The 25,691-nt window shown below is 51.6% G+C and overlaps 1 long non-coding RNA gene across 1 annotated transcript in view; it reads left to right on the top strand.

The window, feature by feature from the left end:
- LOC138287490 (uncharacterized) overlaps nucleotides 1–25,691 on the top strand; it is a 153,345-nt gene that overhangs the window by 646 nt on the left and 127,008 nt on the right. The window lies entirely within an intron of this gene.

Genomic DNA, 25,691 nt, shown 5'->3' with positions numbered 1-25,691 from the left:
TTTTCTTGCTGTGTTTTTAGGTCCAGCCTTAGCGTTTGGCCTGCTGTACACTAAAGTATACACTAGAGTGAGTTCCAGCGTTTTGATTGGCTAGTTGCAGTGTCCTTCAAAAATCCTTGCTTGCTAGTGGCCAGTTCTGCCTTTTTTCAATTTGGGAGCAGCACAAAGTACTGTGTAATTGAACTATGTCCTGTTTATCTCTTCTGTAAGGGACTTTTTTTTGGCCTTTGCCTGTTTCGCCTCAACAGCTTGTTCAGTCCCTCCTCCCCTCAGTAATTTACAACGCTAGGAGCTCTAATTCCAGAAAACACCACACCATTGCATTCCAGATGCTTCTTATTCTTTGGGAACTTTGCAATGTTTCCTGACTAACCGTCTCCTTTACTATTGCTAAGTTTTTTGTGCATTGCTAGATCATTTTCACTGCAAAGATACGGTTTACTCCATTTGAACCCTGTCTAATTTGAAAATATATGCAGAAAATGTCTCCACAAGTTTATCTGTTGCAAAGCTTTTCTATGCATAATGGGAAATATTTACTGAATTTGTATCTTTAACTTTACCGTTTATGTAGAGTTTCTTTGCATAATAGCATTGTGCAGGGTAAAAAAAACAGAACTGCGCTTATTGGTAGTCTGTAATACATTTCTCACATTCAGCGTAAACGGTCCTTGATTTAGATTCTGAGTTGAATGCAAATTCTTTGATGACCGTTTTTTCTCTGCGCAAATCCTTCCAGATATTTTCAGGAGTAACTGACAGAGAGTATTTGAGAAAGAAAGCATGTTGCTTTGTTGGAGTATGTCTTCTAAAAGCAATCTTAACATGAAAAGCTTGCAATTTATTGTGTAATGAAGCTGCATAGAAAATGTGTTAACGTAGAAAATAATGCACGCGTTTGAAATGTGCCCACGGGGAGTGGCTACCAATGTATATGAAGACTAATGAAAGTTATTAATGCTGAATTGATTATGTACTAATGTTTGAATTTATATTAGCATATCATAATTAGAGTCATGTATTAGGTGTTTGCTCATTAAGCATTAGGCCTTAGTTAGCAAGGGTCTGGGCCTAGCTGCCTGGTCTCATATTAAACTGAATTTTTCTGACGTGCAATGTGCTGTTTTCCTGAAGGACACAAAGCTGTACTTTTCCAGAAGTTATGTGTGTAGCCATAGTAAAATCTTTCTCATGAGACTTGACTTGCTCAAGGAGACAATCTTGCTGAATGCAACAGTGTAATTCATAACAGGTGCAAGGCTGCCTGGAGTAGGAGAAAACAATAGAGCCACTGACTGGAGCGTAAAGTGTAACTTTTCTTACCTGACATTCCACCTGATGAAGACGTCAATAGCATGGGCCAATCAACGACATGAGAACTGTGTTTTGTGCAAAATTCTAGTGAAGTGCGTGGAGAATTATTGGACAGAGATAACAATGCATCAGTTATTATCCAATGAGGAACTAGGAGTCAATTAGGCCGTTTTTGATTTAACCGCATGATCTGAGGAGAAAATCGGACATTTCATTCTTCGCCATCCTTTGCCATTTTACTGAGCCATTTGGGCCATTCCTTTAAGACTTTGCCGTTTATTTGTCCCGATACTCTAAATCATCCTCCACCTATTCCTTTACCTAATACATACTTCTCCTCCATATGAGGGAAGCTCTCGTTCCTTAGCTATGCCATACTGAGACTTTGCCCTGTCCTATCTTTGCTGATTATGAAGACGACTGATGTCCTGAGGACGAAGACTGACGCTGTTTGCTGATCTGTTTGATGGGTAACTATCTGATGCAAAATTGTAATTGTCTGTCTGTAAGGAAATGGCTCCCTGTTGCAGTTACCCCCCACTTTTTGCCTGATATCGATGCTGACATGACTGAGAAGTGTGCTGGGACCCTGCTAACCAGGCCCCAGCACCAGTGTTCTTTCACCTAAAATGTACCATTGTTTCCACAATTGGCACACCACTGGCACACAGATAATAGTCCCTTATAAAAGGTACCAGTGGTACCAAGGGCCCTGTGACCAGGGAAGGTAACTAAGGGCTGCAGCATATGTTGTTCCACCCGCAGGGACCCCTCACCTAACCCATGCACACTGCCATTGCAGATTGTTTGTGTTGGTGAGGAGAAAAAGGCAAAGTCGACATGGCATCTCCCTCAGGATGCCATGCACACAAAATGCTGCCTGTGGCATAGGTAAGTCACCCCTCTAGCAGGCCTTACAGCCCTAAGGCAGGGTGCACTATACCACAGGTGAGGGCATAGCTGCATCAGCAATATGCCCCTACAGTGTCTAAGTCTATTCTTAGACATTGTAAGTACAGTGTGGCCATATTAAGTATATGGTCTGGGAGTTTGTCAAAAACGAACTCCACAGCTCCATAATGGCTACACTGAATACTGGAAAGTTTGGTATCAAACTTCTCAGAATAATAAACCCACATTGATGCCAGTGTTGGATTTACTGAAAAATGCATACAGAGGGCATCTTAGAGATGCCCACTGTATTTTACCCAATTGTTCAGTGCAGGACTGACTAGTCTGTGCCAGCCTGCTGCTGAGAGACGAGTTTCTGACCCCATGTGGTGAGGGCCTTTGTGCTCTCTGAGGACAGAAACAAAAGCCTGCTCTGGGTGGAGGTGCTTCACACCTCCCCCCTGCAGGAACTGTAACACCTAGCAGTGAGCCTCAAAGGCTCAGGCTTCGTGTTACAATGGCCCAGGGCACTCCAGCTAGTGGAGATGCTCACCCCCTGGACACAGCCCCCACTTTTGGCGGCAAGTCCAGAGGAGATAATGAGAAAAAGAAGGAGGAGTCACCCACCAGTCAGGACAGCCCCTAAGGTGCCCTGAGCTGAGGTGACCTCTGCCTTGAGAAATCCTCCATCTTGGTTTTGGAGGATTCCCCCAATAGGATTAGGGATGTGTCCCCCTCCCCTCAGGGAGGAGGCACAAAGAGGGTGTAGCCACCCTCAAGGACAGTAGCCATTGGCTTCTGCCCTCCCAGACCTAAACACACCCCTAAATTCAGTATTTAGGGGCTCCCCAGAACCTAGGAAACTAGATTCCTGCAACCTGAAAATAAAGAAGTACTACTGACCTGAAGCCCTGTATAGAAGACGGAGACACCAACTGCTTTGGCCCCAGCCCTACCGGCCTGTCTCCCCACTTCGAGAAAAACTGCAACAGCAACGCGTCCCCCAGGGTCCAGCGACCTCTGAAGCCTCAGAGGACTACCCTGCATCTAAAAGGACTAAGAACTCCCGAGGACAGCGGCCCTGTTCCAAAGAAACTACAACTTTGCAACAAAGAAGCAACTTTTAAAGACCACACGTTTCCCGCCGGAAGCGTGAGACTTTCCTCTCTGCACCTGACGCCCCCTGCTCGACCTGCGGAAAACTAACTCTACAGGGAGGACTTCCCGGCGATTACAAGCCAGTGAGTAGCCAGAGTTGACCCCCCTCAACCCCCACAGCGACGCCTGCAGAGGGAATCTAGAGGCTTCCTGTGACTGCGACTGCCTGTTTCAAGGAACTCGACGCCTGGTAAAGACACTGCACCCGCAGCCCCCAGGACCTGAAGGAACTGAACTGCAGTGCAGGAGTGACCCCCAGGAGGCCCTCTCCCTAGCCCGGGTGGTGGCTACCCCGAGGAGCCCCCCCTTGCCCGCCTGCATCGCTGAAGAGACCCCTGGGTCTCCCATTGAAGCCTATTGCGAACCCGACGCCTGTTTGCACACTGCACCCGGCCGCCCCCATGCCGCTGCTAGTGTACTTTCTGTGCTGACTTGTGTCCCCCCCCGGTGCCCTACAAAACCCCCCTGTTCTGCCCTCCGCATGTCGCGGGTACTTACCTGCTGGCAGACTGGAACTGGGGCACCCCTATTTCCATTGAAGCCTATGCGTTTTGGGCACCACTTTGACCTCTGCACCTGACCGGCCCTGAGCTGCTGGTGTGGTAACTTTGGGGTTGCCCTGAACCCCCAACGGTGGGCTACTTTGGACCCAACTTTGAACCCTGTAAGTGCTTTACTTACCTGCAAAACTAACCAATACTTACCTCCCTCAGGAACTGTTGAATTTAGCAGTGTCCAATTTTAAAATAGCTTATTGCCATTTTTGCCAAAACTGTACATGCTATTGTGATGATTTAAAGTTCCTAAGATACCTGAGTGAAATACTTTTCATTTAAAGTATTGTTTGTAAATCTTGAAGCTGTGGTTCTTAAAAATAAACTAAGAAAATATATTTTTCTATATAAAAACCTATTGGCCTGGAATTGTCTTTGAGTGTGTGTTCCTCATTTATTGCCTGTGTGTGTACAACAAATGCTTAACACTACCCTCTGATAAGCCTACTGCTCAACCACACTACCACAAAATAGAGCATTGGAATTATCTATTTTTGCCACTATTTTAACTCTAATGGGAACCCTTGGACTCTGTGCATGCTATTTCTTACTTTGAAATAGTACATACAGAGCCAACTTCCTACATTTGTCTGCTTGCCTTTTCTTTCTAGGTACCAACTGCTCTTTTGATAGAGGCCATAGTTAGTTGTTTTCCAAATTTGTGTTTGCTAAAATTGTTTTGCTAGAAGCCCAAGATGCTGATGCTAATTAGAGGTTAGTTAAGGTGTTCACAAATATCCTAAGCAAATAGACAAATGACTGAGTTCTTGCTTTGTTGAATCATGCACTACTGAGACTTTGCTAAGTTTGCTTCTTATTGATGATGTGTTAATACTGAATGAATATTCTCTATGCATTGATAAATTGCATTCTAATTGCAAATCGGAAGAGTTACTAACGAGATTTATTACTAAGGCTCCCTGGGTCATACCCAGATCAGACAGCTGGTCGGGCTTCGAACCAGCATCAAGTAGGGGGCGACCCCTCAATTCACGCTGCCCAAAACGTCTCAAGGGCTGAGCAAAAGCTTTGAAAGCGTTAATAAGAGCCTGATTCACGGAATCCTGGACATGGTAGCCCAGAGCTTCCGCTAGTCTTTCCTCCATATGGTCATCCATAGTGTCAGGGTGGTCCTGATAAAAATCATCCTCCCCAGCGTAGTACGCCTTAGGAACAGAGGATATGGAGGAGATCACGGGGGGAATAGTACTTTCCAGCAGGGAATATTCAAATCGATATATTTTTATTTGTTACACAGCCAAATACTTGAAATGTGGAGGGAGCCTCTGCAATTCCCCTCGGCAAAGCCTGGATCGTAAAATCGCCCCGTCGGGCGTTCTAGGGCTCACAATTCTTCACACGGAGGAGAGACAAGCTAAAAATAGCTTTCCCTCTCGCCTCCGATCGCGCTGTGACCACCTCGTTCTCTAGAGAACGGAGAAACGAGGTGGATGCATGCGCGATGCTAAAAATAGAAAGAGGACTTGTCCTCTTAACGTGCGACGCGGTCTAGGAGTCGGAACAACTCCCAAGCTGGGATGCGGCCACGCCCACCGGCCGAATGCCGAGCCCTTCGGAAAGGCGAAAAAGGGCAATAAAATGAATTAAATAAGGGCGTGCCGCGCAAAACAGGCACCGCGACGCGTGTAGACCCCACTCCACGCTGTGTAAATTCAAGTCAAGAAAAGCACTTATCTCTGGTTGCAGCAGCAAAGAAAGAGGAAGGACTATGGAGAGAATCTGATATATGGACAGGTTCCCCATGATTGGTGGACATGAACTACTGGGTTTCATGGGAAATGTAGTTCTTTTGTTTTGTTAAATTTCATTGGCTGCTGAGTTTTTGCAGTAAAGAGAGAGAAAGCATAATCCGAAGCCTCCGGTCCTGACATAGAATTAGAACGCCGGTCTAGGTAACCTAGTAGGAAAACAACATCCTTTCCACTATATTGTATGTGGGAAACAAAGTAACTATTCCATAACGTCTTCTCACGAGACCTGAAGTGTGCCAAAAAATCACAAAAGCACTTAACTGTGTTGAGAAGGCAAGGATAATAGCACTATACTAAGGAAGGGAGTGTGGTGAGCCAAGCAAGATGGTGGCAGTACCCTAAGAGAGCTCCGCCGCCAGCCTGAGGAGAATTGCCCTGCTGCCCAGATCTGGCACTCCCCCAGGGCTCTGACCGGCCCGTGGTGCCCAGGAGAACATCATGCTTCAGACAATCCCAGTACTTGGTGCCTCACCTCCCTCAGTACACCACTGCTGCTGTGGCAGAGGACGCCCAGGAGAGCCTTTCAGGCCCCGGTGAGCCAGAGAAATGATGACAGCGACCCGTACGCGGCCCTAAGACGCTGTCAAGGAGATGCTGGAAAGTCCTCCTAGAGAGGCTGGATTATAGGCCCCCCAGCCTTGTCACCCACCCAGCTCTAACCCAACTCTAACTAGCAGCGGCCTGCACTGACCAAAGCAATACCTAGGACATGACCAACGAGACACAGGTTGCTCTTGCTGGCCCTGCTGGACGGGTGCCTAGTGGGCCTTATTGACGTGGTTAGGGTGGACCCAGGCAAGGAGTGCCAACACTGCCTACGTCAGAAACCTGCATCGGTGACTCCACACATGCAATGGGACAGACCCAGACGGTGGGTGCAGGGGTGGCCCACGTTATGGCCATGGAGTAGATCATGGTCTTAGAGGACTTCCTTCAACACTGCGCCGTCCAACGCCTGCAGCCTTCTCCAGCGGCTCCAAGCCTGATATGCTCGACTTGATACTAACAGAGATCCGCAAGTCCTGTTTGACATTAGAGCACAAAATTGACCTCTGGCCCTCGATTTGGGGCTCCTCAGAGAAGATCAGCATACCTCTGCCCTGCAGGATATCACCCCAAAAATAGACGACCACTCAACCCTACTTGCCTACCTGACAGAACGAGTACAGCTCCTGGAACATTGGGCTAAAGATGCAGAGGGCCAGGCTTTTTGCAACAACATATGGCTGGAGGGGCTCCTTGAAGGAGTAGAGGGCTTGGACGCTACAGCCTACGTCGAATCATGGCCCTGGGGCCAGGTTGACCTGGCCAGCCTGTCGTCAATGTACACAGTAAAATGAGCACACAGGTTACCATCAAGGCATCACCCCCTGTCCCACGAGAGCAGCCCCCAGCTTCATCATGGCCGGGCTGCTCCCCCTCTCCCCGGCTCTTTGGATGGGCCAGCAGCCCCCGGCTCAGAGGCTGCAGAAGCAACATGGGATGTCAAACTGCAATGGTGCCCACATCGGGACAGGCCACAGAAGAACGGTGAGTGGCTCTACGATCAGCAGAGGCTCTCTGGTGGGCCCCTGCCTCTTCCCCCGGGGCAACCCTTCAGACTCATTGTTGGACTCTGGATCACAGCCTTTGCAACTGGGACTGGAACCAAACACCTTCATCTCCATCCTTCCTGGTCTGGGCAATGTCTAAACCTTAAACTAGCAATATGGCACTCCCCCAGGGTCAGCGACCCTCTCCTCTCCCTTCAACTATTAATCATTGTATGCAGCTTTTGCTGGTCTCACCTCCTCCCTGGCAGTGGACAATTGGCTTTCTTCTGCCTTTACTTGTACTTAGTTTGGTCGGCCCATTGGCCTAGGTCCCGTTAGGTTTGGGGTTATCTTGTTACTGTGGTTTCAATGTTGGAAACTCTCGGGTCTTTCTGTCCACACTGGCATATTCAGGTTGGCCAGAGCCTCCTCTGCTCTCTCCTCGATGAGAGGACATACCTCACAGAGACAAGATGACTCAGACACAGGCTGAGACTTATAGGCTCCTGACATGGAATGTCATGGGCATGGGCACTGTGACCAAGAGATATAACCTGTTCTCTCAAATTACATGCAAAGGGGCATACATAGTGTTCCTCCAGGAAACCCACTTGAATCATACTGATGGTGAATGGCTACACGCCCTGTGGCAATGCTAGCTCATCTACACCATGTATTCCTTCCATTGAAAAGGCGCAGCTATTTGGGTCCACCTTGGAGTCCCCCTGCAGTCCTTAGATTTTGTTATTGACAAAGACGGGCAATACGCCCTAATTCAAGGCCACCTGGGTGGCCAGCAACCACTTTTGTAAAGCCTTTATGCTCCAAACCACGACCAGCCCCAGCATTTCACTTTCCTCTACCCCCATCTGGGGGTACCTACCCCCTTAGGTGGACTCTAAATGGCTTTGTGAAGGGAACCTTAATTGTGTAATGATCACTGCCCTCAACTGGTTACACCCCCACTTCCCGAGTACCCCGCCGCCCATAATGCTACAGCAGTGTCTGAATGCCTGACCCACTGGTCCCTCACCGACGTATGGCAGATACAACACCCACGCAATAGAGAATACATATTTTTACTCCCCACCCCACCGCCTAATGCCCACCTTAACTATATAACCTGGTCTGTAGATCTTGCAACACACCGTAAATGCAGTATACCTTGGAAAAACTTCTTCAGACCATAATTCTGTCTATGTGGACATACACTGGGGGAGAGTGCCTATCCCTGTCCCCGCATGGAGGCTGCAACCCCAGTGTTTAGAAGACCTGGCCTTCAAATCCACCATACCCGACACCATCACCTCCTATTTCACACACAATGAGGGCTCTGCTTCCTCCCCAATTGTGGAGTGGGAGGCATTCAAGGCCGTGCTCTGTGTGTCATGCATTAGGACTGTGGTGGGCGTCATTTGAAGACTTGACCGCCAACTAACTGAAATGGAAGAGAGCTTGGAACCCCTCGAATAAGAGGCTCAGACAGACCTGGCACGCAGGGCGGAGCTGGCCAAAGCGAGGAAGCTGCTGGAACACCTCCGCTGCCTAGACTAGACAGCCAACATAGCCCACGACCATGCGGAGGCAGATGGCCCTGGTAGACTCTTAGCTCACTTTGTGTTGCCCTGTCCATCGGGACTCCCATCCATAGGTTCAACAGCCCTGCAGGAACACTGCATAATACCCAGAAGGGAATCTGTGTGGGCTTCTGCACATACTACTCCTCACTCTAAAGCTCGAGAACTGCTGCGGCACCCGTGGCAGACTTCCATGCAATAGCGGATATCCCACTGCCACAAATATCTAGAGATGTCTGAGAAACTCTGGAGGGCTCCATCAAGGAACAAGAAATTAAGGAAACAATCATAGCCCTCCCCAGGGCCTGGTTGCCGGATGCTGATGGCCTACCACTCGAATTCTACACAACGTATATGTTCTCCCTGACACCTGCCTGTTAAAGATGTTTCAGTCAGCAAGGGAGATGGGCACCCTCCCCATTTTCTACGAGAGGCACAAGTTGTAGCAATAGTGAAACCGGGCTGACCCCACTCTACCCTCTTCATATAGACCAATCTCTCTCCTGTCATTGGAATATAAGATTCTCAGCAAGATCCTGGTGCCCACATTCTCCCCCTCCTCCCTTACCTGGTCCCCAAGGACCAGAATGGCTCACTGATCATGGCGCCAAGCAGCATGCCTGTCTCTAAACCTGGAGCAGGCCTTTGATACGCTGCAGTGGGAATACATCTTCTGGACCCTCTGACGCTTTGGGTTTGGCCTGCAGATGCTCGACCAGGTCCACCTTTTATATACAAACCCCACCGCTAGGACAAGAGCGGGCAGCCATATCTCAGACCCGTACTCTGTACAGAGGGGCACCCAACAGGGCTGCCCCCTTACTGTTTGCACTGGCTTTGGAACTGCGGACAGGGTGCAACTACGAGCCTGAGGCAATGATTGGGATATCCCTTTAGGCACCCACACACATATTGTCTCTCTATGCAGTCACTCTACACACCTGGCCGGTGTACTGCTCTGGTGACACTAGTCTCTCCACCATCATGGTAAGACTAGCCCCTGTGTCCGTCAGAGCGGTAACTGGGACCCCATTCACTCCCCCTGGTGGAAGTGACGACTCCCACCCTCAAGGATCACCAGTTTACCCTCTGAGTCCACCTCCCAACTAAAGGAGATGAAGGCATGGTCTGCGACCTGCCCCTGGGGATTACTTTCCCCTAAGGCCACATTGGCCACCCCTGTAGAGGTCCCACTAGTAGATGATTTCTTTGGACAGACAGAGTCCCCTTTCCTGTGTCCTAACTGGGAACACTCAAAGCAGCGAGGATGGGAATGGGATACTTTGGGCCACCGCCCACCAGAACCACCACCCTGTTTCTCAGATGGGGCATGGGAACCCTTTCCTGCCCCCTTACTCTGGGACTTGTCTGGATCATCTCTAACCTCCCCCTCACTCTGTTGGGGGGAACCGGAACCACCCTTCTTGGGGTCACTCCCAGGTACCTTTTTGTACACTCTGGTACTAGTCCAGAGGTCCACCTCCTCAGCAAGCTTCCTGGGATCAGTCAGCTTACTGTCAACCAAGTGCTGGCGCAACTCTGTAGAAGAAAGACTGAGCATAAGTTCTCTCAGAATTAAATTAAATAACTCCTGTGTAATCATCCTCTTTGCTGCCCCACACCCATTCATTCAGTGCCTTACCAGAGAAATCAAAACAGTCTACCCAAGTTTGTGTGGAGACTTTGGTGCTGTCCCTGAACCTCTGATGGTATTTTTCAGGGGGCAGCCCAAACTTGGCAAGTAAAGCAGCTTTCATGGGTGCATATGTGTTTTGCTCCTTAGGATCCAGTGTAAGAAGTGTGTCCCTCCGCACAGCTGGTACATACCACTACAAGGCCGCCCCTCATTGCTCTACAGGAACCCCATGAGCCCTTAGTGCAACTTCGTAAGCAGCTAGCCACTTATCAATGTTATCCCCCACCACATAACTGGGCACAACATTTTTAGGTATACAAACCTTCCTTTCTCCAGCAGGCTCTTCATGTATGCTGCCACCGTTATTGCTGGCCTCGTACTGCTTTGCATTAAGATCCAGCTCCTTGAGACTCAGTTCATGAGCCAACAAAAGTTTATTTTCAGCCAAGGCTCTCTCAGCTGCAATTTGCTTGGCTGCTCTCTTGGCTTCAGCCTGTTTGGCTTCTCTTTCTGCTCTCCTTTCCTCCTGTTGAGCCTCAATTTTTAACCTTGCCATTTGTAATTGAAACTCTCTCTTCCCTCCTTTCCTCTGCGGTCAGGCCACAGTCAGAGACACTGCTCCCTGCTTTGGCAGGGGGCACAATCACAGAGGCAACATTCTCCACTATTGGCAAAAGATCCTCTGAGGGGCCATCCTCTGGACCCTCCTCCTCAACATTCTCCTCAGAATAGGCTTCTGCCCAGGCCCTCAGCGCCTTTTGGAACTCCTCCTTTCTGGAGGCCTTCTGGGTAGGTACTCCCATATCCCTGCAGAACCCCTTCAGCTGTTTGACACTATGGCCCTCATTACAACCCTGGCGGTCGGTGATAAAGTGGCGGTAATACCGCCAACAGGCTGCCGGTAACAAAAATGGAATTATAACCAAGGCGGAAACTGCTCAGACAGACAACCACTTTAACACAGCGACCGCTACGGCGGTAGCAACAAGTACCACGGCGGTAACTGCCAACAGTCAGGCGGAAGACAATGAACCGCCCACTTCCTTATGGCCAGCCTATCCACCAGCTTTTCCAGGGCGGTACCAATGACTTCAAAAGCACGGCGGAAACAGAACACAGAAGACAAAGCACTCACCTCTGGAGACACAGGGAACAACCACGAAGCCATGGAGCCCGAGTTGCACATATTTCCCATGCTCGTCTACCTTTTCCTGCATTACGAATACCAATGCCGGCGAAGACAACCACAGTGAGTACTGCCGCCCAGCACGCAAGGGAGGGGGGACGAAAAAGAGAGTGAAACACACATGCAACACCCCCACCCCCAACACCATACACACAACCAGATGCAGTAACATTACATATCCACCCCGTACTCCTCAGGAATAATGCAAGGATAAAATGATTTGAAGAAAGTGAGTGTAATACGATTAAGGAACATGAATAAGTGCATTACATTACAAACGTATATACATATTTACAAATGGAGGGACACTGCCCAGTCCTCACTGTACGTGGGCCACAGGGCCACAACACATAGGCAAAGGCCCCACCTCACTCCTGCAACAACACAGAGAGAACACTGCAGGGGCATCAGGTCGAAAATACACAGGTACCTCAGGGGGATGGGGAATGGGGGGGTACCTCAGCCGGAAGATGGTACAACACCACTGGTCCTGGAGGGGGCTACATGCCCTGTGCGGTGTCCTGGGGAGTGCAAAGCCACAGTCTCTCAAGTGGGTGGTTTGCCCACTGCTTGGTCCTGGGGAGTGCAAAGCTACAGTCTCTCAAATGGGTGGTTTGCCCACTGCTTGGTCCTGGGGAGTGCAAGGCCATAGTCTCTCAGGTGGGTGGTTTGCCCACTGATTGGTCCTGGGGAGTGCAAGGCCACAGTCTCTCAAGTGGGTGGTTTGCCCACTGCTTGGTCCTGGGGAGAGCAAGGCCACAGTCTCTCTAGTGGGTGGTTTGCCCACTACTTGGTCCTGGGGAGTGCAAGGCCACAGTCTCTCTAGTGGATGGCTTCTTCCACTGGTTCTAGAGGGGGCTTTGTGCCCAGTGTGCTTCATCCTGGGAAGGATAGGGTGAGTGGATGGCTTTTCCACGGGTTCTGGAGGGGGCCTTGTGCCCAGTGTGGTGTATCCTGGGAAGGATGGGGTGAGTGGATGCCTTCTTCCACTGGTTCCGGAGGGGGCATTGTGCCCAGTGTGCTTCATCCTGGGAAGGATGGGGTGAGTGGATGGCTTCTCCACTGGTTCTGGAGGGGACATTGTGCCCTGTGATGCAGATCTAGTGGCCGTGCAAGGGCACAGTCTCTTACCTGGGTGTCAGACCCACTGGATTTGCAGGGGCCAGGACGCACAACAGCCCATGGAGACATAACTACACACTGTCTACCGGCGGTGACGGCTGCTCAGTGGTGGCAGTGGCAGTGGCGGGCTGGTGGCGGGCTGGCAGTGGTGGGGGGAAGGCTCCAGCCCATCCCCTGCAGCCTTGGACGGCTGCCCACTGGAGGAGGAGGGGAACACAGTGGAGGCAGTGGATGTTGGAATGTCTGCATCTGGATGGTGTTTGTATGAATGCCTGTGTGATGATGTGTGGTGCTTGTGTTTGCCTGAACCACTCCTGTGTGTTGGACCGGGGTGCATGCTGGTCTGCCTGCGTGCTTGGGATAAGTTGGGGTTGAGGGGAATGGGATTGGGCTGAGGAGGATGAGGCTAGAAACAGGGACAATGGCTGCCATCAGGGAGGAGGCCAGAGTCTGGATTGATCTCTGTTGGGCTGCCATGCCAGAGTGAATGCCCTCCAGGAGTGCATTTGTTTGTTGCAAATGGGCTTCCAGCCCCTAGATGGCATTCACAATGGTTGACTGCCCAACAGAGATGGATCGCAGGAAGTCAATAGCCTTCTCACTCAGGGCTGCAGGGCTAACTAGGGCAGGGCCTGAGGTGCCCGGGGAGAAGGAGATGCCCACCCTCCTGGGTGAGCGGGCATGGGAAACATGCTGAGGGGCTGCTTGGAGGGCGATGCTGGTACAAGGGGTAGCGGCTGTCCCTGTAGTTGGGGTGGGCACAGAGGTGTCCGCCACCACCAGGGAGCTTCCATCGGAGGAGGGATCACTGTCAGAACTGTCCCCTTCAGTCTCCGCTGTAGTGCTCTCCTCACCCTCCGTCCCACTGGTGTCCTCACCGTCGGTGGATTCGGCCTCCTGGGCCCTGTGGGATGCAGCTCTCTACGTCGCCAGTGCCTCTGCTCCTCCGCCAGATGATGCTAATGCACATAAGAACAGGGTGACAAAACAAAACGGGGGGATGAGACAAAGGATACCCTTGGTCAATGGCGGCAACAACACCACCGTTGGCGTACACAACACACTCAAAGGGAACAGCCCTACGCACTAGGCAATGCACTACCAGTCACAATGCTAGTCACCAGCCCATGGACAGGGATACCTAACGCCAGTTGCAGCATACCTGAGACCCTCAGACCCCTGCCCAGGAGTGGTGGCCTACTAGCTTGTTTGGAGAAGGTTGACATCAGACCCTGCCCAACATGGGCCCTACCCTGCACTGGCCGGCCTGGCCTAGGAGCACCTACAGGCTCACATCCTCCACCTGAATGCCACTCCACCACGTGCAAGTAGTATATTGGGGCACTGTACTAACCCCCTTGTGGCTGCTGTGATTCCCCCAAGCACCCATCCAGCTCCGGATAGGCCACCTCCAGTATGCGGGCCATCAGGGGGGTCAGGGTTCGATGGGCACCCCTTCCTCGTTGGGAGGACATCCCCAGCTGGGCCTCCGCCATCTTCCGTGCCCAGCATCTCAGGTCCTCCCACTGTTTCTGACAGTGGTGCTCCGCCTGCCATAGACCCGCAGGGTCCGCACGCCCTATGCCTCTGTGCCCTGAACCGTGTGCACACTGCCACTGACCCCAGGTCCCTGATCATTCTGTGTTTGTGGGTGGCCTGGGGTCCCTGTAGTGGTGGACACACTTCTGATTGACGTGTCCCGGGGACAGCAGTATGGCCCGCTGGGTGTGTACTGTGGTGGTGTTTCCTGAGGGGGGAGGCTCTGTGGTGGTATGGGACTGTGCCTGGGTTACCGACTGTCTGGAGATCCCTGATGGGCCAGGTTGGTCATACAGATCCAGGCGTCCAGAGCTGCTGTCATTATGTGGGCCTCTTCTGGGGGGGACTGGATGTTTCTGGCACTTCCTCTCCGGTGACGTTGGGTGGGGGACCTGTGGGGATGTAAATGCAGTGTTATTGTTTCTGTGTGTGGTTGTTATTGCTCTGGCAGCTTTGCCTTGTGTGAGTAGTGATTTTGTGGGCTAGGTGATTCTCCCTAATGTGCATGCTTTAGTGATGGGTGTCCATGCAGGTCTGTGATGGGGGTCCGTGCATTGGTGTTACATGCAGGGCTTGGTATTGGGATGAGTGGGTTGGGATGGTGGGTATGTGAGAGGTGGTGAAGTGATGGGAGTGAGGGTAAGGGTGGGGATTTGTGATGGCATACAGGTGGGGGGCTGATAGTAATAGAGATTTGACATACCAGAGTCCAGTCCTCCTCCTACTCCTTCCAGGCCCTCAGGATGCATGATTGCCAAGACTTGCTCCTCCCATGTTATTAGTTGTGGGGGAGGAGGTGTGGGACCACCGCCAGTCCTCAGTACAGCTATTTGGTGTCTTGCTGCTGTGGAACGCACCTTCCCCCGTAGCTCATTCCACCTCTTCCTTTTGTTATCCCTTGTTCTGGGGTGCTGTCCTACGGCGTTGACCCTGTCCATGATTCTCTGCCATAGCTCCATCTTCCTAGCAATGGACGTCTGCTGCACCTGTGATCTGAATAGCTGTGGCTCTACCCGGATGATTTCCTCCACTATGACCCTTAGGCCCTCCTCAGAGTACCTGGGGTGTTGTTGCGGTGCCATGGGTGTATTGTGAGTGGTGTGGGTGAAGGTGTGTGGGGTCCTGTGTTGGGGTGTGTGATGTAGGGTGCGTGGATGGTGTATAGGTGATGGTGGTGTGTGTCTGTGGTCTTGTCTGTGACACTTGTTTGTATTGGTAAAGGGTTGTGCGTAATGTGGGTGTGTGTTTTATACGTGTGTGGGTGTGTGGGTGTGGTGTGTGTCTGTGTGTCAGGTGTGTGTAGTTTGAATTGTCCAATGTGGTGTAGTTCTGTTAGTGTGTGTGTATTTTGAACGTGGCGGTATGTACCGCCAATGGTATAGCGCCATTGAATGTCCGCCGCAGTGATTCATGGGTCATAATACTGTGGGCGTAGTTCTGTTGGCATAATGGTGTGGGTTTTGATACTGCCAGTTTATCACTGACCTTTGGTCTAGCGGACTTGTGTGTGTGTCTGTATAGTGACGGATTGCTGTGTGTGGGTCATAATATGGGTGGCAGTAATCCGTTGCTGCTGCGGTATGTTGGCGGCAGTCAGCATGGCGGTAAGCGGTACTTACCGCCAATGTCAGAATGAGGGCCTGTATGTCTCCAGCTTCGCTAGGTCAAAATTCTCATCTCCTGCTTGAGACCCAGCCAGAGAGACGTTGAATGGGGATTTTAGTCAAAAAATTGCCAGGAAAAACGAAATAGCAGAAAGAGATAAAAAATCAAGTTGACCTTTAACTGTGGGTAGGTAGTAAAATACATAGCTACTGTATGTAAGTGCACAAATACAAGTCCTATCCTCACCGCTGGTCACCAATGTTAGAAATGGGGTCTTTGGTTGGCAGTCAGGTTACCCCCTGTCCAAGCAAGGACCCTCACTCTAGTCAGGGTAAGTCACACACAATCCAAACTATCCTGTGCCCACTGTGGCAAAGTACCATCCTGCCTGGCATGTCACCCCCATTTTACATGTATGTAAGTTTGTTTTTGCCTGTCTCACTGGGATCCTGCTAGCCAAGTATAAATATGGAGTTAGTTTTGCACCGAATTAGAGTAAAAAAAAAAAAAGACGCTAATTCAGTGCAAACAGAGTATAAATATGCCCCTTAGGATCAAAATATGACGCTACTCTGGTTAGTCATTTATTTTGACTCTAACCTGCCTAACGTCATTTTTTTTTTACACTAGCCTACCCTTTGCACCCTTCCATAAATATGGTGCCCAGCTTGTACTAAAAAATTGTGCAAGCCGGTGCAAAACTTTTTGGTGCAAAACTAAGTTAGTGCAGTTTTGCACCAAAAAGTATAAATGAGGGCCTAAGTGTTTTCTTACACTCCCAGCGACCCTCTACACACTACACTAGCCTAGAGGTCCATTTGTGGTTTGCATTACACGTTCATAGTATATGGTTTGTGTTGCCCCTAGGCCTATTGCATCCTATTGTATTCTACAGTGTTTGCACTATTTTCTAACTAACTGTTTTACTTACCTGATTTTGGTTTGTGTGTATATTTTGTGTATTTTACTTACCTCCTACTAGAGTATATCCTCTGGGTTATTTTTGGCATATTATCACTAAAATAAAATACCTTTATTTTTTTGTAACCCTGAGTATTGTGTTTCTTATGATATAGTACCTATAAGATATAAGTGGTATAGTATGAGCTTTGCATGTCTCCTAGTTCAGCCTAAGCTGCTCTGCTATAGCTAGCTACCTCTATCAGCCTAAGCTGTTAGAACACTACTAATCTACTAATAAGGGATAACTGGACCTGGCACAAGGTGTAAGTACCATCAGGTACCCACTATAAGCCAGGCCAGCCTCCTACACCCACCCTCTGGTAGCTTGCCATTGAGCAGTCAGACTTAACTTAGAAGGCAATGTGTAAAGTATTTGTGCAATAAATCATACAATAACACCATATAGCACCACAAAAATACACCACACAGTGCTTAGAAAAATATATAATATTTATCTGATAAGATGCAGATCAAAACTTTTAAAATGCAATAAGTAGATGTTGAGATATCACTGTAAAAGTAATATAAAGGCCCTCATTACAACATTCGCGGTAAATGCCGCTTACCGCGTGCCAACATACCGTGACCGCTGTGGTATACCGCTATGGGTATTATGACCCACACAGAGAAATCCACCACTATACAGACACCCACACAAGTCCGCCAGCCCAAAGGTCAGTGATAAACTGGCAGTACCAAAACCTACACCGTTATGCCAACAGAAATACGCCCACAGCATCATGACCCACAAATCACCACGGCGGTCATTCAACCGTGGTAAAGCATTGGCTGTACACACCGCCGCGCTCAAAATCCACACACACTAACAAAACTACACCACATTGGACAACTCAAACTACACACACCTGACACACATACACACACCACACACCCAATCCAATAAAAAACACACCCACATTACCCACAACCCCTTACAACTAAAAAAAATATTGCCCACTGAGAGAGAGACAAGCCAGGAGCACCCACTGAATCTGAGCCACATAACACCATCACCCATACACCATCCACGCACCTCACAGCACACACCCCAACACATCACCCCCACACACCCTCACACATACCACTCACACTACACCCATGGCACCACAAAGACACCCAGGTTCTCAGAGGAGGAGCTAAGGGTCACGGTGGAGAAAATCATCCGGGTAGAGCCACAGCTATTCGGATCACAGGTGCAGCAGACATCCATTGCTAGGAAGATGGAGCTATGGCGGAGAATCGTGGACAGTGTCAACGCCATGGGACAGCACCCAAGAACAAGGGATGACATCAGGAAGAGGTGGAACGACCTACGAGGGAAGGTGCGTTCTGTGGTGGCAAGACACCAGGTAGCTGTACAGAGGACTGGCAGTGGACCCCACCTCCTCCTCCAGAGCTAACAACATGGGAGGAGCAAGTCTTGGCAATACTGCATCCTGAGGGCCTCGCAGGACTAGCAGGAGGACTGGACTCTGGTAAGTCAAATCTTTACTACTTCCCCCCCACCTGCATGCCATCACAAACTCCTATCCCTACCCTCACCCCCATCACTCCACCACCTCACATATACCCCACCATCACAACCCACCCATCCCAATACCAGGCCCTGCATGCAATACCAATGCATGGACCCCCCCATCACAGACCTGCATGGACACCCATCACCACAGCATGCACACTAGTGACAATCACTTAGCCAAACCAAGCACAACTCACACAAGCCAAAGCTGCCTTGCTAATAACAACCATAGAGGGAAACATAGCCAATGAGAAGATGGCGCACGCAGATACAATAACACTGCATTTACATCCCCACAGGACCCCCACTCGTCGTCACCGGAGAAGAGGTGCCAGCCACATCGAGTCCCCCCACAGAAGAGGTCCACAATGATGACAGCAGCTCTGTACGTCTGGATCACGATGACCAACCTGGCCCATCAGGGACCTCTGGACAGTTGGTGACCCAGCCACAGTCCCAAACCACCTCAGAGCCTCCCCCCTCAGGAAACACCAGCACAGCACCCACCCAGCGGGCCCATCCCTCTGTCCCCAGGACACAACAATCAGCAATGTGTCCACCACTACAGGGACCCCAGGCAACCCCACAAACACAGGACGATTAGGGACCTGGGGTCAGTGGCAGTGGGCACACGATTCAGGGGACAGAGGCACAGGACAACAGGGAAGCTGGGAGGACTGCTGTGCAACAGGGGGAAGACAGGCCCAGGGAACCCACTCTCCACAAGGCACTTGCAGGGATCCTGGGAGCATACCACCATTCCCAGGAGACCATGGTCCAGATACTGTACAAGTTGCAGAAGACCCAGAGCCTGCAGGAGGGACAGTACCTGGGGATCAGGGAGGACCTGAAAGACATCCACACCACCCTGGTCACCATTGCAGGGGTGCTGGCAGACATGGCCAACACCATGAGGGAGGCAGTGGCACACCATCGGGCCCCTGACACTAGCCACACTGATGAACAGCCCTCCACCTCCGCCGGCGCTAGTGGACAGGAGACCTGACACAGGACCAACAGGCCACCAGCACCTCACCCCCTGCAGAAGGAGAACCACCCCGCAAACGGTCCCTGCGATCAAGGCAGAAGCCAGAGAACATTGCCAAGACCCCGCCAGGAAATAAGACTCTCCTGATTGTCACCCTTCTGTCCCACCCTGTCACCCTGTCCACCTTGAACTGCCATTGCTCCCCTTCCTATGCCCCCTGGGACAATGCATCTGTGATACAAATAGACTGGACTCTACCCTGGACTTTCCTCCATCAGCAACCCAGCCCATTGCAATACCCCCTCCACTTATTAGCACATAAATAAACACCCTTTGAACAAATTCAAGTATGGAGTCTGTGGATTATATGACAAATGTATTAGTTTCACAAACTGTAAACATTGCATTTCTAATCTGCTGTAATATTAACATAGGTATAACCTGTAGTGGGCAGCAGTAAACACACCAGGAGCCAGAGTGGGGCACAGAGATCTGAAAATAGAGATGCCAAAGGGTACAGTAAGTGGCCATAGAAATAGTGAAATCAGGCTGCCATGTTCAATGTCAAACACAATACTGCAATAGAAGGTGAAGTTACAGTGTCTTACCTGTGTGTCACTGGAAGTACTGTTGAATGAGTGTACTTCTGTTGTCCACATCTTCTTCCTCTGCCTCCTCTTCAACACTGTCCAAAGGCTCCTCCGCTGCCACACGACCATCTCCAGCCTCATCCTCCTGCAGAAAAGGTACCTGGTGTCTCAAGGCCAGGTTGTGCAACATGCAACGATGATCTGGCACACCTTCTTGGGTGAGTGGTACACCCAGGGATCCACCTGTCAGATGGAAGCACCGGAATCTGGCCTTCAGGAGGCCAAAGGTTCTCTCAATGTTCCTCCTTGTTCGCCCATGTGCCTCATTGTAACATTCCTCTGCCCTTGTCCTGGCATTCCTCACTGGGGTCAGTAGCCATGAGAGGTTAGGGTAAGAAGAGTCACCTGTAAATATTGAGGGATACCTGTTAGCCACACACTCACCCTTAGGGGCAACACCACACCCATATACCTACATCAACTGGGTGGGGACCATGGGCTCACCTATTAGCCACACCCGGTGCCTCTGGAGTTGAGACATCACATGTGGAATGCTGCTACTCCTCAAGATAAAGGCAAATTGCACCGAGCCAGGATACTTGGCATTGACATGGGATATGTACTGGCCGGCAAACACACCATCTGCACATTCAGAGAGTGAAAGCTTTTTCTATTCCTGAACACTTACTTCTCCGGGGGGGCAAATGTAATATGTGTACCATCAATGGCACCAATGATGTTGGGGCTATGTCCCAGTGCATAAAAGTCAGCCTTCACTGTGGCCAGATCCTCCACCTGGGGGAATACAATGTAGCTGCGCATGTGTTTCAGCAGGGCAGGCAACACTCTGGTCATCACGTTGGAGAACATTGGCTGAGACATCCCTGATGCCATGGCCACTGTCGCTTGGAAGGAACCACTTGCCAGGAAATGGAGCACTGACAGGACCTGCTCTAGAGGGGGGATACCTGTGGGGTGGCTGATAGATGAAATCAAGTCTGGCTCCAATTGGACACACAGTTCTTGGATTGTGGCCCTATGAAGTCTGTAGGCCAGGATAATGTGCCTGTCCTCCATTGTCGCCAGGTCCACCAGGGGTCTGTACACGAGGGGATGTCTCCATCTCCTATTCATCCTCAGCGGTTGAACTCTAGGGTGAAAAACGGTGAGCAGAGGAGTCATATTCACACATATGTTAAAATAAATATGCATTTCTTCCTTTACAGAAACAGTATGTGAACTCGAGAGTCAGTTGATGGGCCAATGTCTGCTGTGACGCAGTTAGGTGCCATGCCATGTGCCCCCCTGAAAGGGCGGCTGCCTGACCTGTGAGGAAGGACAAGTGGAAATGTGGTAAGTGCGCTGGCGTTGTGCGCGGTTGCGGTCAGCAGTCGATGACCGCCGCGCATCTTCGCATTGATTATCATTGGGCCCTATGGGTTCCAGGAGCCAATGGCGATGTACGCCGGCGGTGACGGTACGCACCGCCGCGGACGTGACCGCCAGTTTCTATCTGCCGTTTTCTATCTGTTCACTCACTTGTTACCTGAGCTTCAACAGGAGAGGACCTACACTGCAAGTGCTGCTGTGACCTGTGTCTGGAAGCTACAATGGCTCAAGTGCCTGGGGAAAGGGCCCACGCCTTCACTTTGGAGGAGTTGGAGAGACTGGTAGATGGGGTCCTACCCCAGTACACTTTACTCTATGGTCCTCCAGACAAACAGGTGAGAACACTGTGAGCATGATGTGTGGGCCATGAATGTATGGATTGCTGTGTGTGTAAGCCTCGTGTGAGGGAGGGGGGGTCTGCGGGGTCCTGGGCAGAGTGCTGCATGTCTGGTGGTCAATGTCTGTGCGTAAGGGGATAGGAGGTATATGGTGGGCCAGGAGTGTAACAGGCCGAACGGTATGATTCATATCTTTTTCAATGCAAAATTTTTCTGCAGGTCAGCGCCCATCAGAAAAAGGGTATTTGGCGTGCCATCGCCAAGTAGGTGCGGACCCTGGTGGACTTTGACAGGTGGAGCACCCACTGCCGCAAACGGTGGGAGGAACTGCGCCGCTGGCAAGGAAGACAGCGGAGGCCCAGCTGGGGCTGGCCTCCCAACGAGGAAGGGGTGCCCGTCGTACCCTGACTCCCCTGATGTTCTGCATCCTGGCGGTGGCCTATCCGGAGTTGGATGGGTGCTTGAAGGCATAACAGCAGCCACAAGGGGGTGAGTACAGATTCAGAATCATGACTTTGCGCAAGTTAAGGCTTTACCTGGGTGGGGGATGTTGGCTGTGGGTGCCCCTAGGCCAGGGGGAACATGGCAGGGTAGGTCCCAAGTTGGGCAGGGTAGGTCCCATGTTGGGCAGGCTCTAAGCACTCCAACCCAAATAGTGTTAGTGGGCATCTACTACTGGGCAGGGTCCTGTGGGTTTCAGGTGTGCAGATAATGGTGTTAGGCATTGTACCCCATGGGCTGGTGACTAGCATTGTAACTGGTAGTGCATGACCTAGTGCATAGGGCTGTTCCATGTGAGTTGTGTACACCAATGGTAGTGTTGTTGCTGGCACTGACCAAGTGTATCGTCTGTCTCCCCCCCCCCCATTCTTGTTTTGTCAGCCTGTCCTTGTGTGCATTAGCATCATCTGGCGGAGGAGCAGAGGCACCGGCGACGGAGGGAGCTGCATCACACATTGCCCATGAGGGTGAATCCACTGAGGGTGAAGGCACCAGTGGGACAAAGGGCGAGGGGAGCACCACAACGGGGACAGGAACGGAGACCAGTGACAGCGACTCTTCCTCCGATGGAAGGTCCTTGGTGGTGGCGGACACCTCTGTGCCCACCCCAACAACAGGTACAGCCGCCACCTCCCCCTACCAGCACCGCCCTACCAGCAGCCCCTCAGCGTGTTTCCCGTGCCCGCTCACCCAAGAGGGTGGACATCTCCTTCACCCCAGGCACTTCCGGCCCTGCCCCAGTTAGCCCTGCTGCCCTCAGTGAGGAGGCTATTGACCTCCTGAGATTCCTCACTGTTGGGCAGTCAACCATACTGAATACCATCCAGGGTGTAGCAGGGCATTTGCAACAAACAAATGCATACCTGGAGGGCATTCACTCTGGCGTGGTGGCACAACAGAGAGCATTCCAGGCTCTGGCCTCTGCACTGAAGGCAGCCATTGTCCCTGTCTTGAGCCTCCCCCCTCCAACTTCCTCTACCCAGTCCCAATCCCCTCAACCGCAGCCTATCCCAAGCACATCTTCAGACCAGCAATCACCCAAATCAACACACAGAAGTGGCTCAGGCAAACACAAGCACCACACTTCATCTCACAGGCACTCACACAAGCACCATCTCCATGCAGACACACCAACTTCCACTGCCTCCACTGTGTCCCCCTCCTCCTCCTCATCCACGCCCTCGCAGTAGCATCTCCACCCACACCTGCATGCACTACATCCTCATCCACTACCTCCATCACAATCATGCCTATCAGTACACGCCCCTCACTGGCAGTCACCACCCCCACATCCATGCACACGTCCACTGTGTTCTCTCCCACTGTGTCTGTGACCCCTCCTCCCAAAGTACACAAACGCAAGCAATACACCCACCCAACAGGCATCCACATCACAACAGCATCCAGCCCATGCACCTGCACCCAAAGACAGCAGACTGACACCTCCTACAACCACTCCCTCTTCCTCCACTCCCAAACCTTCACCCTTCACCCTTTTCCCACCCCAGTGTCCCTAAGAAGCTTTTCCTCTCCACCATTGACCTATTCCCTACCCCTCCCCCCCGTCCTTCACCTCGGGCTAGGGTGGCCAGAACCTAGCCCCGCACCTAAGCCACCCAGTCCACGGCCACTATGGTTTCTGCAGCTGTGAGAGGCTCCAAGGAGGCACCCGTCAGCCGAGCCAGTGTGCCACCAACACCTGCCAAGAAGGGTCCGCCACCTGGCAAGGGCAAGAAGGGGACAGCATCCAGCAAGGGGAAGGAGGCACAACCAGCCAGCAAGGCCAAGTTAAAGACTCCAGCTGGCAGAGGCAAGGAGGTACCACCATCTGCCAAGAGCAGGAAGGGGCACAGAACACCAGCCATGGCACTTCAGCCGTCTGAGGCTGCAGGTGAAGGCCTGGAGGCTACCACCACAACTGCCTGTATCGCCACCTGCACCGCGGCCAGCAGCCACTTGCACTGTGGCCAGCACCGCCACCTGCACCGCTGCAAGCAGCACTACTGCCAGCAGCAGCAGCCGCAGTGAGCAGCCGTCAGAGGCTGCAGGTGAAGGCCTGGAGGCTACCACCACAACTGCCACTATCGCCACCTGCACCGCGGCCAGCACTGCCACCTTCACCATGGCCAGCACCGCCACCTGCACCGCGGCCAGCACCGCCACATGCACCGCCGCAAGCAGCACCACTGCCAGCAGCAGGAGCCCCAGTGGGCATCCGTCCGAGGCTGCAGGTGAAGGCCTGAGGCTACCACCACAACTGCCATAACTGCCACCTGCAGCGCAACTGGCATACACGGAGCAGCCGTCACCGCCGGAGAGCAGTGTGTAGTGGTGACTACATGGGCTGCAGTGCGTCCTGGCCCCTGCAAAAGCCGTTGTGACACCCAGGTGAGAGACTGTGACCTTGCACTCCAAAACATCTGCATCACAGGCCGCAATGCCCCCTCCAGAACCAGTGGAAAAAGCCATCCACTCAGCCCCTCCTTGCCAGGATGAAGCACACCGGACACCAGGCCCCCTCCAGAACCAGTGGAAGAAGCCATCCACTCAGCCCCTCCTTGCCAGGATGAAGCACACTAGGCACAAGGCCCCCTCCAGAACCAGTGGAGAAGCCATCCACTTGAGATACTGTAGCTTTGCACTCCCCAGGACCAAGCAGTGGGAAAACCACCCACTTGAGAGACTGTGGCTTTTCACTCCCCAGGACCCAGCAGTGGGCAAACCACCCACTTGAGAGACTGTGGTTTTGCACTCCCCAGGAGCAAGCAGTGGGCAAACCACCCACTTGAGAGACTGTGGCTGTGCACTCCCCAGGACCCAGCAGTGGGCAAACCACTCACTTGAGAGACTGTGGCTTTGCACTCCCCAGGACCAAGCAGTGGGAAAACCACCCACTAGAGAGACTGTGGCCTTTCACTCCCCAGGACCAAGCAGTGGGCAAGGAGCCCCCCCCAGGAGCAGTGGCGTTGTACCATCTTCTGGCTGAGATGCCCCCCCATTCCCCGTCCCCGAGGTGCCTGTGTGTTTTCGACCTGATGCCCCTGCAGTGTTCTTCCCGTATTGAGGCAGGAGTCTTTCCCTATGTGTTTTGGCACAGTGGGCCACGAACAATTTTTGAGTGGGCATTGTCCCTCCTTTTGTATATATTGTATATATTGTACATACTGTTTTTTCTTTATGAACGTATTTCTAAGTATTACTAATATTACAGTCATTTTACTCCATTCCTTTTGTCCTTGCGTTATTCCAGAGGGTTACGGGGTGTATATATAATGTTGTTGCATGTGTTTGTGTGTATGGTGTTGGGGGTGAGCGTGGGGGTGTTGCGTATTGTGTGTGTGTGTCACTCTCTTTTTCCTAACCCCCTCCCCTCTGTGCTAGGTGCAGTACTCACCGTGGTCTTCGTCGCTGGCGTTAATGTTCCTGGTGTATGAGAAGATACACCAGCATGGGGAACACCTGCTCGGGCTCCATGGCGTCCTGGTTCTTCCTTGAGTGTTGAGAGGTGAGTCGTTTC

This window comes from Pleurodeles waltl, chromosome 4_1 (genome assembly GCF_031143425.1).
Source record: "Pleurodeles waltl isolate 20211129_DDA chromosome 4_1, aPleWal1.hap1.20221129, whole genome shotgun sequence".
NCBI lineage: Eukaryota > Metazoa > Chordata > Amphibia > Caudata > Salamandridae > Pleurodeles > Pleurodeles waltl.
The sequence above is the reverse complement of the archived record's forward strand: the minus strand, read 5'-3'. Positions and strand labels throughout refer to the sequence as shown.